The sequence below is a fragment of the Vespa velutina genome, chromosome 7 (genome assembly GCF_912470025.1).
Source record: "Vespa velutina chromosome 7, iVesVel2.1, whole genome shotgun sequence".
Taxonomy (NCBI): domain Eukaryota; kingdom Metazoa; phylum Arthropoda; class Insecta; order Hymenoptera; family Vespidae; genus Vespa; species Vespa velutina.
This window is the reverse complement of record NC_062194.1, coordinates 6,020,000-6,035,362: the sequence shown is the minus strand read 5'-3', so window position 1 is coordinate 6,035,362 and position 15,363 is coordinate 6,020,000.

Here is a 15,363-nt window from a genome sequence, read left to right as displayed (position 1 = left end):
CACGTGTGTGTTATAATTACGTAGATTCTACTGTTAAACCGAAATTCGCGAAGTACCCCCCTCGAAATGTCGAAAAAATCAAACGAAGTCCACGGTAGGACCTTTAATCGCGCCCGAACACCCACGCAAGTGTTAGAAAAACGGTGACTCTACTCTAAATTCGCGTTTTCGATACGAACAATCAAACGTAATATAATCGCGCCCGAGAACACCCACGCCTGTGCCCGCCGACACGCGCGCCAGTGTTCTTCCTATCCTTCCCGTATTCGCGCTTAAAAATCGATGATGAATCCTGCCATGCGATGTATCATCCGGCCGCAGATGAAATTATCCCTCGATGATCTAACCTGGAAAAGAAGAAGCTAAAGGGAAATTAAGAGAAAGAAAAGAAACATAAAATAAAACATAATATAGACTATAAATAGAAAATAAATAAAATAAAAAAACATATATAAATAAATAAGAAAGCTAGAAAAAGAAATAAAAAAAGAGCTGCTCTGAACGATGCTGAAACAGCAGTCTGCACCATCCCATAGGTCCTACCTAAAGCTGTAAATCATAATTAATAAGCATATATTAAAAACATAATTAAAAACATAATTGTACACATAATTAAAAACATTATTAAAAACATAATTAAAAACATAATTAAAAACATAATTGTACACATAATTAAATACATAATTAGAAAGAAACAACATAAATAAATATTAAGAATACATAATTAAAAGGAAATAACATATTGATAACATAATTGAAAACATAATTAAAAATGAAAAATATGAGATAGAAACGAGAGCCGGATATAAAAAAGAGAGCCCCAGAAAGAGAAGAATAGAGAGCCCCAAAAAGATAAGACAAGAGAAACAGTTCTATATGATGCTGAGACAGCAACCCGCACAGAAGCCCTCCCCCACAGGCCCCACCCGTGGGTCCCACCCGAGATATGTAAAGGATAATCAATGAGAGTATATAAGAATAAATAGAAATGACAGTGGACATAAAAGGGAGATAGAAAAATTTTCTTTCCGTTTCTCTGAGAAATTATTGTACAATAGATTTCTGTTATATTTCTTCTTTTGAAGTATTATTAGCTATATAAAATGAAAATATATTAATGTTTAGTTGGCATTAGATTGAAAAGATAATGGAAAAGTTGTACAATATGCAGCCATTTGCTCGATAATACTTGCATTTAAAAATTTACAATTAGTCTTTCCAAGTATTATCGACCCAGGTCTCACTACGTGGAAGTTGCTGCATGTGGAGACCCACGGACTGACGGTTACTCTACTCTAAAATCCGCGTACCGCGATACCGATCCGCGATACCTTTCCGCTTCAATGCATTGGCTTCTTAACTAACAGGGTATGCGTAGCTTAGCTACAGCACACCTCTTACAGATAGCTCCACCATTTGCACCGTCCGCTTCAGACATAACGGATTATTAAGCACATTCGAATTCGTGCTTTCCGAATTTCGAACAATCAAAGCGCACTCCTTAGAAATACTAATCGCGTCGCGACACTCACGTGTGTGTTATAATTACGTAGATTCTACTGTTAAGCCGAAATTCGCGAAGTACCCCCCTCGAAATGTCGAAAAAATCAAACGAAGTCCACGGTAGGACCTTTAATCGCGCCCGAACACCCACGCAAGTGTTAGAAAAACGGTGACTCTACTCTAAATTCGCGTTTTCGATACGAACAATCAAACGTAATATAATCGCGCCCGAGAACACCCACGCCTGTGCCCGCCGACACGCGCGCCAGTGTTCTTCCTATCCTTCCCGTATTCGCGCTTAAAAATCGATGATGAATCCTGCCATGTGATGTATCATCCGGTCGCTGTTGAACCTATCCCTCGATGACCTATACTGTAAAAGAAAAAGATTAAGAGGAAATAAAAGAACAAAAATATATATAAAACAGAATAATACATATGTACATATATAAAATACAAATAGAAAATAAATATATATAAATAGATGAGACCTAGAAAAAGAAACAAGATATGCAGCATTATAAATCATAATCAAAAACATGATCAAAAACATAATCAAAAACATAATTAAACACATAATTAAATATATAATTAGAAAGAAACAACATAAATAAATATTAAAAATACATAAATAACATATTAATAACATAATTGAAAACATAATTAAAAATGAAAAATATGAGATAGAAACGAGAGCCGGATATAAAAAAGAGAGCCCCAGAAAGAGAAGAATAGAGAGCCCCAAAAAGATAAGACAAGAGAAACAGTTCTATATGATGCTGAGACAGCAACCCGCACAGAAGCCCTCCCCCACAGGCCCCACCCGTGGGTCCCACCCGAGATATGTAAAGGATAATCAATGAGAGTATATAAGAATAAATAGAAATGACAGTGGACATAAAAGGTAGATAGAAAAATTTTCTTTCCGTTTCTCTGAGAAATTATTGTACAATAGATTTCTGTTATATTTCTTCTTTTGAAGTATTATTAGCTATATAAAATGAAAATATATTAATGTTTAGTTGGCATTAGATTGAAAAGATAATGGAAAAGTTGTACAATATGCAGCCATTTGCTCGATAATACTTGTATTATAAGATTTATAATTAGACTTTGCAAGTATTAACGACCCAGGTCTCACTACGTGGAAGTTGCTGCATGTGGAGACCCACGGGCTAACGGTGATTCTAATTTACTCTAAAATCCGCGTTCCGCGATACCGATCCCTTATGCCTTTCGCTTCGGATATTTTGGGCATGGTTCAAAGCTAACAGGAAGTATCTAGCCTTAGCTACAGGGACTCCACTTACAGAAAGCTTTACCGTTCAACACCCTCGGCTCAGGCATAACGGATTATTAAGCACATCTGAATTCGTGCTTCCGAATTTCGAACAATCAAAGCGCATTTATCGCGTTCGCGACACTCACGTGTGTTATAATTACGTAGATTCTATTGTTCTATCCAAATTCGCGAAGTAATCTAATCGAAATGTCGAAGAAACAAAACGAAGTCCCCGGTAGGACTTTCAATCGCGCACGCGAACACTCACGTGTGTGTTAGAATAACGGTGACTCTAAGTTGAAATCCGAAGTGACATTAGTTAACCGGTATTTAGACTTCCGATGATATTTGCGGAGGGTTTTTACCCCTTCACACAAATATGAGGATTATCATAATACCAGCTAGTTATGTACAGCACTACAAGGCAAGCCGTTCGCGCACCCCGAATTTCAACACTAAAACGAAGTCCATGATAGGACTTTTAATCGCGCCCGGACACCCACGCTAGTGTTCGGAAAACGGTGACTCTACTCTAAATAAACTAATCGAATATTCGAGCAAACAAAACGAAGTCCCCGGTAGGACTTTTAATCGCGCACGCGAACACTCACGTGAGTGTTAGAATAACGGTGACTCTAAGTTGAAATCCAAAGTGACATTAGTTAACCGGTATTTAGACTTCCGATGATATTTGCGGAGGGTTTTTACCCCTTCACACAAATATGAGGATTATCATAATACCAGCTAGTTATGTACAGCACTACAAGGCAAGCCGTTCGCGCACCCCGAATTTCAACACTAAAACGAAGTCCATGATAGGACTTTTAATCGCGCCCGGACACCCACGCAAGTATTCGGAAAACGGTGACTTTATTCTAAAAAAACGCGTTCGCGAGGTAATCTAATCGAATATTCGAGCAAATATAAACGAAGTCCCCGGTAGGACTTTTAAGTCACGCCCGCGTTCATTCACGTGAGTGTTAGAAAAACGGTGACTCTACTCTAAATTCGCGTTTTCGATACGAACAATCAAACGAAGTTTAATCGCGCCCGAGAACACCCACGCTTGTGCACGCCGACACGCACGTCAGTGTTCTTCCTATCCTTCCCGTATTCGCGCGTAAAAATCGATGATGGATCCTGCCATGCGATGTATCATCCGGCCGCAGGTGGACCCTATCCCTTGATGATCTATCCTGGAAAAGAAAAAGATAAGGAGAAAGCAAGAGAAAGAAAAAAGGAAGAAAATAGAAGATAATATGTACATAGAATATAAATAAAAAATAATAAAAATAGAAAGTAAATATATATAAATAGATAAGAGAGTTGCAGAAAGATGAGAAAATAGAAGCAACTCTGCACGATGTTGAAACAGCAGACCGCATCATCACATGGCTCCCACCTAAAACATTAATCATAATTAATAAAAATATATTAATAACATAATTAAAAACATAATTAAAAAGAAATAACATAAATAAATATTAAAAAAACCTAAAACATGAAAACGTAATTATAAAGAAATAACAAATAAATATTAAAGAAACATAATTAAAAAGAAATAACATAATAGAAATCTGAAAAGACATAATGAAAAGAAATAACGTATTGATAACATAATTAAAAACATAATTAAAAACATAATTAAAGAAGAAAAATATGAATAATAAAAGAGAGCTTAGAAGCAGCTCTGCACGATCCTGAAACAACAGTCCGCTTCATCTCATGGGACCTACCTAATGGTTATAAATTACAATTAATAAGAATATATTAATATAAGTACATATAATAAGAATAACAAACCTAAAAACATAAAAACATAAAAAAAAAAATTACATAAATATACATTAAAAAACATAATTAAAAAGAAATAACATAGTAAAAATCTGGAAAAACATAATTAAAAGAAATAACATATTAATAACATAATTAAAATCATAGAAACATAATTAAAAATAAATAACAAATAAATATTAGAGAAACAATTAAAAAGAAATAACATAATAAAAATCTGAAAAGACATAATGAAAAAACATAACATATTAATAAGATAATTAAAAACATGATTAAAGAAGAAAAATATGAGATAGAAAAGCAAGCTGCAAAAAGATAAGAAAATAGAAGCAGCTCTTCATGACGCTGAAATAGCAGCCCGCATCTTCTAATGGTTCCTACATAAAACCTATAAATCATGATTAATAAGAATATATTAAAAACATAATTAAAAGGAAATAACAAATAAATATTAAAGAAACATAATTAAAAATAAATAACATAATAAAAATCTGAAAAGAAATAACATATTAATAACATAATTAAAAACATAATTAAAGAAGAAAAATATTAGATAGAAAAGAAAGCTGCAGAAAGATAAAATAGATGCAGCTCTACACGATGCTGAGACAGCAACCCGCACAGAAGCCCACACCCATGTCCCCATCCCATGGGTCCCACCCGAGACTTATAAATCATAATTAATAATATTAAATCAGTATGAAAAATATGAAATAGAAAAGAGAGCCCCAGAAAGAGAAAAAAAGAGAAGCAGCTCTATAAGATGCTGAAACAGTAACCCGCACAGAGGCCCACACCCATGGGCCCATCCCATGGGTCCCACCCGAGACTTATAAATCATAATTAATAATAGTAAATCAGTATGAAAAATATGAAATAGAAAAGAGAGCCCCAGAAAGAGAAAAAAAGAGAAGCAGCTCTATAAGATGCCGAAACAGTAACTCGCACAGAGGCCCACACCCATGTGCCGATCCCATGGGTCCCACCCGAGACTTATAAATCATAATTAATAAGAGTAAATCAGTATGAAAAATATGAAATAGAAAAGAGAGTCCCAGAAAGAGAAGAAAAAAGAAGCAGCTCTATAAGATGCTGAGACAGCAACCCGCACAGAGGCCTACACCCATGGGCCTCTCCCATGGGTCCCACCCGAGATATGTAAAGGATGAGATTAAATTAGATATATAGAAATGACAGTGAAGAAAGTTTTCTGTGCGATAGTATATCTATTAATCAATAGTTTATGGTAGTAGTTATGTATGATCTTTATAAGATTGATAAGAATATTCTGTTGTTTAAATATTAATTAATTATACTTTATTTATATCGTACATTATTTATGTTAAGATAATCTTCTTTATTAATTATTCCTTCCCGTGTTGGCGACCTCCACGATCTAGAACTAGCTGAAAAGAAATAAGGAAAGAAAAAAGAATATTTATACATTATTAATTATACGAACGATAAAATTTTGAATTTAATTTAATTAAACATAAGAAAAATAAAAGATTAATTTAAAAAAAATGAAATATGTTGAACACTGAAAAAAAGAAATATTATTTTCTCTGAAAAAAATATTATATTACTTGTACATTTCATAGATACATTATTTTATTATAAAACTCGATTTTATTAAAATAAAATTATAAATTTAATTGAACTTTAGAAAAGAAAAAATGTGTAAAATTTATATCTCAAGTTTAATATTAAAAATGCATAAAATATGAAACAATCTTATTCGCATAAGCGTGGCAATGTAAGAATGTTATTTACGGAATGTTACTTCATCTCAGTTTTTTAAATCTACACCCCTATACCCGCCACCATAAGGAGCATTTTGAGTGACAACATGGTAAAATTAAAATATGACTAAGAGCCATTCTCGAAAATTTCTAGTGAATTTTCGAAAATAACTCAATAACCTAATAATCGTCCTCTTGAGCCACAGTTTGTGAGGGTCTCCTTGACATATAACATCTTGTTTATTTCGTGCCCTAATCAAATCAAATATCCTTCAGAAACTGTAACGACAAAATTTTATTCGAAATTATAAGATATAAAAGAAAATCTTTATACAATTATTGGTAGCCTAAAAAAAAAATTTTAATCAGTATATTAATTGCTGAAAATCCTGAGCTAAAAATTAATTAATTTAATTATATAAACTTACGGACTGTGACTCTACAAGTCTCTTTGTTCTTTTAGTAATTATTCTACTCGACTTTTTTCTTTCAAAAGCAACGACTCTATTGAGACTTCTCTTTTATCAATTCAAATTAATAAAATATTTAATTAATATTTATTTAAAAATATATAGCAAACCCTTGGATGTTTCCTTTTTACAAGCGAATATTTTTATTATTATAAAAAAATCATGCACAATTATGCTTGTAATCCAGATACTATCCATCGCGAATATCTTCTTGTTCATTTTTTATTAAAATTCCTGAATAATAATTCTTTGATATTACCGTTTGAGAAAAATATTTAAAAGTGAATTAAAATATATCAAATTTGTAATAATTATAAATACGTTTTAACAAGAAGAACTTATCCTGATCTAATAAATAAACGAAAAACTAAAAAATCATTCACGAGTAAATCATCGAAGAAATTTACTCTTGGTCATTCAATGCTCATTTAATAATAAATTACAACCAATCACTCGTGCCAATTTGGACCTTTCGTCCTTGACATGATTGAGTAATCAGAAGGATTTAAAAATTCACTCACTACTTAAGAAGTTCTGCGATGGCTCCAAAACACTCGTTCACGGTTGAAGTCGAAATTGAGGATGGATGATTCTTTAAAATTAAGTAGGTCGACATCGAAATTCATTGAGATCCTCTTATGATGCACTGACTCTATTACGCGATAAATATTTTTAAACGAACGGTCACTGAATTTACATCGCGAATTCTTTAAATACTGTTTATGTGACTGTTAAAAAAGCAAAACGTTTTGGTGAACAAACACTGATTCTAACGATTGCATTGCACGCAATCGATTCAAAAATACACTTTTGTTTAAATCGCGAAACCCGAACGAACAAACACTGCTTCTACATCGCGATATTTTTATTTAAGCAAAACAAATATTCGATTTTATCATTGCTTCGCGCGCGATTGCAATGATATTCTGAAACAAAAAAATAAAAACAGAATTACTCTTAACACTGTTATGATAAGCAACTGTATAAATTATTGAAAAACGTACGATATAAAAATATATTTACCTTAAATATTCGTTGATACTTTTATGAAAGACATCCTGAGATACTTTCAATGTTTAATCGAAAAAGGACAAAGGAGAACTGATTCGGTAATCTTCCAAGCTTAAATGTTAATAACAAAAAAAAGCCCAACAAATACGGAATGAAAATTTAAAAATATCGTAATAATAAATTAAAATTATTCTAAGAAACACGCGAGTTATTACGTTCTGAATGTTTAAATAAATGTACTATTGTTTAAATATTACTTTATTGTGCTCAGTGTACGTTAAAAATTATTTAAATAATTGAAAAATTACCGAAATTATTGATTTATAAATCTTCCCGATTAGAAATAGAGATTAACGATATGCACTGGCCGGAGAGCAAAAGTAAACTAACTCGCGAATCGTCAAAGTTAATCGAAGGATCGTTTATGTTTATATTGCACAAGGCCAACAACCGCGAGTTAAAAATTTTAAGTATTGAAATATTATTTTTAATTTTCTACGCATTTCCGTCTTTATAATGTTTAAACAAATGAACTATTGTTTAAATATTAGTGTATTGTACTAAACGTACATTACAAATTGTTTAAATAATTTAAGAATTACCGAAATTATTGATTTATAAGATTTCCCGATTAGAAATAGAGATTAACGATATGCACTGGCCGGAGAGCAAAAGTAAACTAACTCGCGAATCGTCAAAGTTAATCGAAGGATCGTTTATGTTTATATTGCACAAGGCCAACAACCGCGAGTTAAAAATTTTAAGTATTGAAATATTATTTTTATATTATTTTTAATTTTCTACGCATTTCCGTCTTTATAATGTTTAAACAAATGAACTATTGTTTAAATATTAGTGTATTGTACTACAAGTACATTACAAATTGTTTAAATAATTTAAGAATTACCGAAATTATTGATTTATAAGATTTCCCGATTAGAAATAGAGATTAACGATATGCACTGGCCGGAGAGCAAAAGTAAACTAACTCGCGAATCGTCAAAGTTAATCGAAGGATCGTTTATGTTTATATTGCACAAGGCCAACAACCGCGAGTTAAAAATTTTAAGTATTGGAATATTATTTTTAAATTATTTTTAGTTTTCTACGCATTTCCGTCTTTATAATGTTTAAACAAATGAACTATTGTTTAAATATTAGTGTATTGTACTAAACGTACATTACAAATTGTTTAAATAATTTAAGAATTACCGAAATTATAGATTTATAAGATTTCCCGATTAGAAATAAAGATTAACGATGTGCACTGGCCGGAGAGCAAAAGTAAACTAACTCGCGAATCGTCAAAGTTAATCGAAGGATCGTTTATGTTTATATTGCACAAGGCCAACAACCGCGAGTTAAAAATTTTAAGTATTGGAATATTATTTTTAAATTATTTTTAGTTTTCTACGCATTTCCGTCTTTATAATGTATAAACAAATGAACTATTGTTTAAATATTAGTGTATTGTACTAAACGTACATTACAAATTGTTTAAATAATTTAAGAATTACCGAAATTATAGATTTATAAGATTTCCCGATTAGAAATAAAGATTAACGATGTGCACTGGCCGGAGAGCAAAAGTAAACTAACTCGCGAATCGTCAAAGTTAATCGAAGGATCGTTTATGTTTATATTGCACAAGGCCAACAACCGCGAGTTAAAAATTTTAAGTATTGAAATATTATTTTTATATTATTTTTAATTTTCTACGCATTTCCGTCTTTATAATGTTTAAACAAATGAACTATTGTTTAAATATTAGTGTATTGTACTACAAGTACATTACAAATTGTTTAAATAATTTAAGAATTACCGAAATTATTGATTTATAAGATTTCCCGATTAGAAATAGAGATTAACGATATGCACTGGCCGGAGAGCAAAAGTAAACTAACTCGCGAATCGTCAAAGTTAATCGAAGGATCGTTTATGTTTATATTGCACAAGGCCAACAACCGCGAGTTAAAAATTTTAAGTATTGGAATATTATTTTTAAATTATTTTTAGTTTTCTACGCATTTCCGTCTTTATAATGTTTAAACAAATGAACTATTGTTTAAATATTAGTGTATTGTACTAAACGTACATTACAAATTGTTTAAATAATTTAAGAATTACCGAAATTATAGATTTATAAGATTTCCCGATTAGAAATAAAGATTAACGATGTGCACTGGCCGGAGAGCAAAAGTAAACTAACTCGCGAATCGTCAAAGTTAATCGAAGGATCGTTTATGTTTATATTGCACAAGGCCAACAACCGCGAGTTAAAAATTTTAAGTATTGGAATATTATTTTTAAATTATTTTTAGTTTTCTACGCATTTCCGTCTTTATAATGTTTAAACAAATGAACTATTGTTTAAATATTAGTGTATTGTACTAAACGTACATTACAAATTGTTTAAATAATTTAAGAATTACCGAAATTATAGATTTATAAGATTTCCCGATTAGAAATAAAGATTAACGATGTGCACTGGCCGGAGAGCAAAAGTAAACTAACTCGCGAATCGTCAAAGTTAATCGAAGGATCGTTTATGTTTATATTGCACAAGGCCAACAACCGCGAGTTAAAAATTTTAAGTATTGGAATATTATTTTTAAATTATTTTTAGTTTTCTACGTATTGCCGTCTTTATAATTTTTAAACAAATGAACTATTGTTTAAATATTAGTGTATTGTACTAAACGTACATTACAAATTGTTTAAATAATTTAAGAATTACCGAAATTATTGATTTATAAGATTTCCCGATTAGAAATAGAGATTAACGATATGCACTGGCCGGAGAGCAAAAGTAAACTAACTCGCGAATCGTCAAAGTTAATCGAAGGATCGTTTATGTTTATATTGCACAAGGCCAACAACCGCGAGTTAAAAATTTTAAGTATTGGAATATTATTTTTAAATTATTTTTAGTTTTCTACGTATTGCCGTCTTTATAATTTTTAAACAAATGAACTATTGTTTAAATATTAGTGTATTGTACTAAACGTACATTACAAATTGTTTAAATAATTTAAGAATTACCGAAATTATTGATTTATAAGATTTCCCGATTAGAAATAGAGATTAACGATATGCACTGGCCGGAGAGCAAAAGTAAACTAACTCGCGAATCGTCAAAGTTAATCGAAGGATCGTTTATGTTTATATTGCACAAGGCCAACAACCGCGAGTTAAAAATTTTAAGTATTGGAATATTATTTTTAAATTATTTTTAGTTTTCTACGCATTTCCGTCTTTATAATGTTTAAACAAATGAACTATTGTTTAAATATTAGTGTATTGTACTAAACGTACATTACAAATTGTTTAAATAATTTAAGAATTACCGAAATTATAGATTTATAAGATTTCCCGATTAGAAATAAAGATTAACGATGTGCACTGGCCGGAGAGCAAAAGTAAACTAACTCGCGAATCGTCAAAGTTAATCGAAGGATCGTTTATGTTTATATTGCACAAGGCCAACAACCACGAGTTAAAAATTTTAAGTATTGAAATATTATTTTTATATTATTTTTAATTTTCTACGCATTTCCGTCTTTATAATTTTTAAACAAATGAACTATTGTTTAAATATTAGTGTATTGTACTACACGTACATTACAAATTGTTTAAATAATTTAAAAATTACCGAAATTATCGATTTATAAGTTTTTCCGATTAGAAATAGAGATTAACGATGTGCACTGGTCGGAGAGCAAAAGTAAACTAACTCGCGAATCGTCAAAGTTAATCGAAGGATCGTTTATGTTTATATTGCACAAGGCCAACAACCGCGAGTTAAAAATTTTAAGTATTGAAATATTATTTTTATATTATTTTTAATTTTCTACGCATTTCCGTCTTTATAATGTTTAAACAAATGAACTATTGTTTAAATATTAGTGTATTGTACTACACGTACATTATAAATTGTTTAAATAATTTAAAAATTACCGAAATTATGGATTTATAAGTTTTCCCGATTAGAAATAAAGATTAACGATGTGCACTGGTCGGAGAGCAAAAGTAAACTAACTCGCGAATCGTCAAAGTTAATCGGAGGATCGTTTATGTTTATATTGCACAAGGCCAACAACCGCGAGTTAAAAATTTTAAGTTTTGAAATATTATTTTTATATTATTTTTAATTTTCTACGCATTTCCGTCTTTATAATGTTTAAACAAATGAACTATTGTTTAAATATTAGTGTATTGTACTACAAGTACATTACAAATTGTTTAAATAGTTTAAGAATTACCGAAATTATTGATTTATAAGATTTCCCGATTAGAAATAGATATTAACGATGTGCACTGGTCGGAGAGCAAAAGTAAACTAACTCGCGAATCGTCAAAGTTAATCGGAGGATCGTTTATGTTTATATTGCACAAGGCCAACAATTGCGAGTTAAAAATTTTAAGTATTGGAATATTATTTTTAAATTACTTTTAGTTTTCCACGCATTTCCGTCCTTTTAATGTTTTAACAAATGAACTATTGTTTAAATATTAGTGTATTGTACTACACGTACATTACAAATTGTTTAAATAATTTAAGAATTACCGAAATTATGGATTTATAAGTTTTCTCGATTAGAAATAAAGATTAACGATGTGCACTGGTCGGAGAGCAAAAGTAAACTAACTCGCCAATCGTCAAAGTTAATCGAAGGATCGTTTATGTTTATATTGCACAAGGCCAACAACCATGAGTTTGAAATTTTAATTATTGGTTTTTTATTTTAAAATTATTTTTAGTTTTTCACGCGTTTCTTTCTTTATAATGTTTAAATGAATCTACTATTGTTTAAATATTAGTTTATTGTAGTACGTGTACAGTAAATATTATTTAAATAATTATGATATTATCAAAAGTATTTCAACTTTTCCTTGTGTTTTTGTATATATTTGTATAGCTATCGTAGTTCAGTATATTTCTATAGCTATCGAATTTTAACGATTAATTTTATCAGTTTGGACTATCATAATATCCGTTTATATAGTTTTGAAGTTCCTATATTATGTTTTTAATCTTTCCGTATTTTCGTAGAATAGATCGAAAAATTACATGCTACGTAGTGGTTGGGAAGCCATTACACATTTTGTGTACAGCGCATGCACGTCTTTCCATTTATGCTTCTTACTATTGGTTATTCCGTCATTTGGAATTATTTCGTCATGTCAGTCACAGCAGATCTTTGTCGTCTCGTTAATTACAAGTTATTAGTACATTATTTTTTAACGTACATTTTTATTTTATGTCAATCGGTTTCCTTAAATGTGATTTCCACGTATGTATGCTAGCAAGTTGTGGCATTGTTTTGTTTAAAAGATATCCGTGAGAATAAAATAGGCGTTTTGATTTCTTCCTTAGAGCTATGACGTCGTCTACTAATGTCGATCTAATATCGATCTAATATCAATCTATTATTTTTCGGCGTTCCGAGTAGTGTATAAATCAAAAAAAAAAATACGTAATACGGTAGAAATAATATTTGAAAGGCAAAAATTTATACCAATCAATATTTATGTGTTTGTATATATGTATATCATTCCGAATTTAGGATATAATTACTTACCGGCAAAAGCAGATGTAAACAATCAAAGGACGATCGGGTTTCGTGATACGACCTTGCTTTTCGTCGTTACTAACGTGTTACGCAGTTCTGATTCGCACGAGCAGTTCTCCAGACGTGTTCAGACTTGTTCTCACTTCGTTAAATTCCAGTCGGTCTAGTTTCTCATTTATATTATATAGAATGTTTCATAAACTTGATTTAATCATTTATGGATTATTAATCTTATTTTATATCATATTAGACTTCAGTACTTGTAGTATTTATATATTGGCTATGCAGATCATGTTTACACGTTATATACACGTTATATACATATACATATTTGTTTATAAATTTAGTTAATTTTATTCTATATTAATAATACTCTTGGATTTTTATCCTGCTCTTATTTATTGTATTCAACTAATCTATCTACTCCAATACATTCGCAAACTATCAACTATAAATTATATAAATATAATTTTTTTTTTCTCATGAAAAAAGCTATAATTATTTGGTAAAATCTCGATAAATTAAAATGTGACCTGAAAGTTACACGGGCCCATAGGGGATTATTTTGACTGCTTTATGTTTAATTATATAAAATGGTTTAAATGTTTTATGTTCACAAATATACACAGATGTGCCATTTACAGCTTCTGGAAAAATTATACATATATGTATAATAATATATATATATATAATGAAGTATTAGATAATAAGATAATATATGTAATGCAAAAAGAAAAGATGAAATGGCCAATCTTTAATTTTACTTAATTTAATCGCTAAAAGATTAAATTATTTTTATTGCATTTTCGATAACTGGGTGATGTCTTTATAATATTCTTTATTTTTATTATAAAATAATATTTAATAATATATATATATATAATCTTTACATGATTTATATTTTAAATCACGTGTATATTAATCATTATGTTCCACTTTTGATTTTAGCATAATAGTTTTGTTTCAGCATCCACATTAGTTCTGTTTGGGAATAGAGTTTCATAAAGAATGATTGAAGTCATTTTTTTCGGGTAGGTAGGTCGATATCAAACGGATTCATAAATTTTCGTCTAATCTTGATTGATTAGAAAAAAATTTTTGATTCGTCGATATCAAACGGATTCATAAATTTTCGTCTAATCTTGATTGATTAGAAAAAATTTTTGATTCGTTTCGCGATTGATTTTATCCTTTTCCAAATTATAATAATTTTTATTGGATATGTAATAATAATGATTCTATATAATTGGTTCTAGAGTAATTTATATTAATAGTAGAGTCTTAGCCTGTGGGTCTCCGTATGCAGCAACCTCCATGTGGTGAGACCTGGAAATCGATATTACTTCCGATATATGATAAATGTAAATAACGCAAGTACTGTCGAGCTAATGGCTGCATTTAAATTCAATCAAAAGTTGCTACATTCTATAATGATTTTTTCTATATATCCATATTGCTCATTTCTCATGTCTCAATAAGTATAAATAGATTATTTTATTATTTAATGTATTCATTATTCGATATATGTTTTGAAATTATATATATATATATATATATATATATATGTATATATATAATATTTTTTATTGAAACATATATATATATATATATATATATATATATTCAGATTTTTGAAAAATATTATTTTCTTTTAAAAAATCATGTCTAAAAATAAGCAATTTTCATATCTCAAGCAATATTAGATGAACAACTTTAATTAATATAAATTTGTCACTGTCGATAATTTGTTTGTGGTTACTTAAACGATAATTCGTTCGCTTCGAAAACTTTCGTTGCTCCTATGTTTGATCGGTAATTCCATTGCTTTTATGTTCGATCGGTAATTTCGTTGCTTTTATGATCGATCGGTAATTTAGGAAGACAAAATTGGTTGCATTCTGTTCAGGCGCGAAGTATTTTCGATATAGTCATAATATCAAAAAATTTTTATTGCAAAAAGGAATTACGAGAGGATGAAAACAATGTTA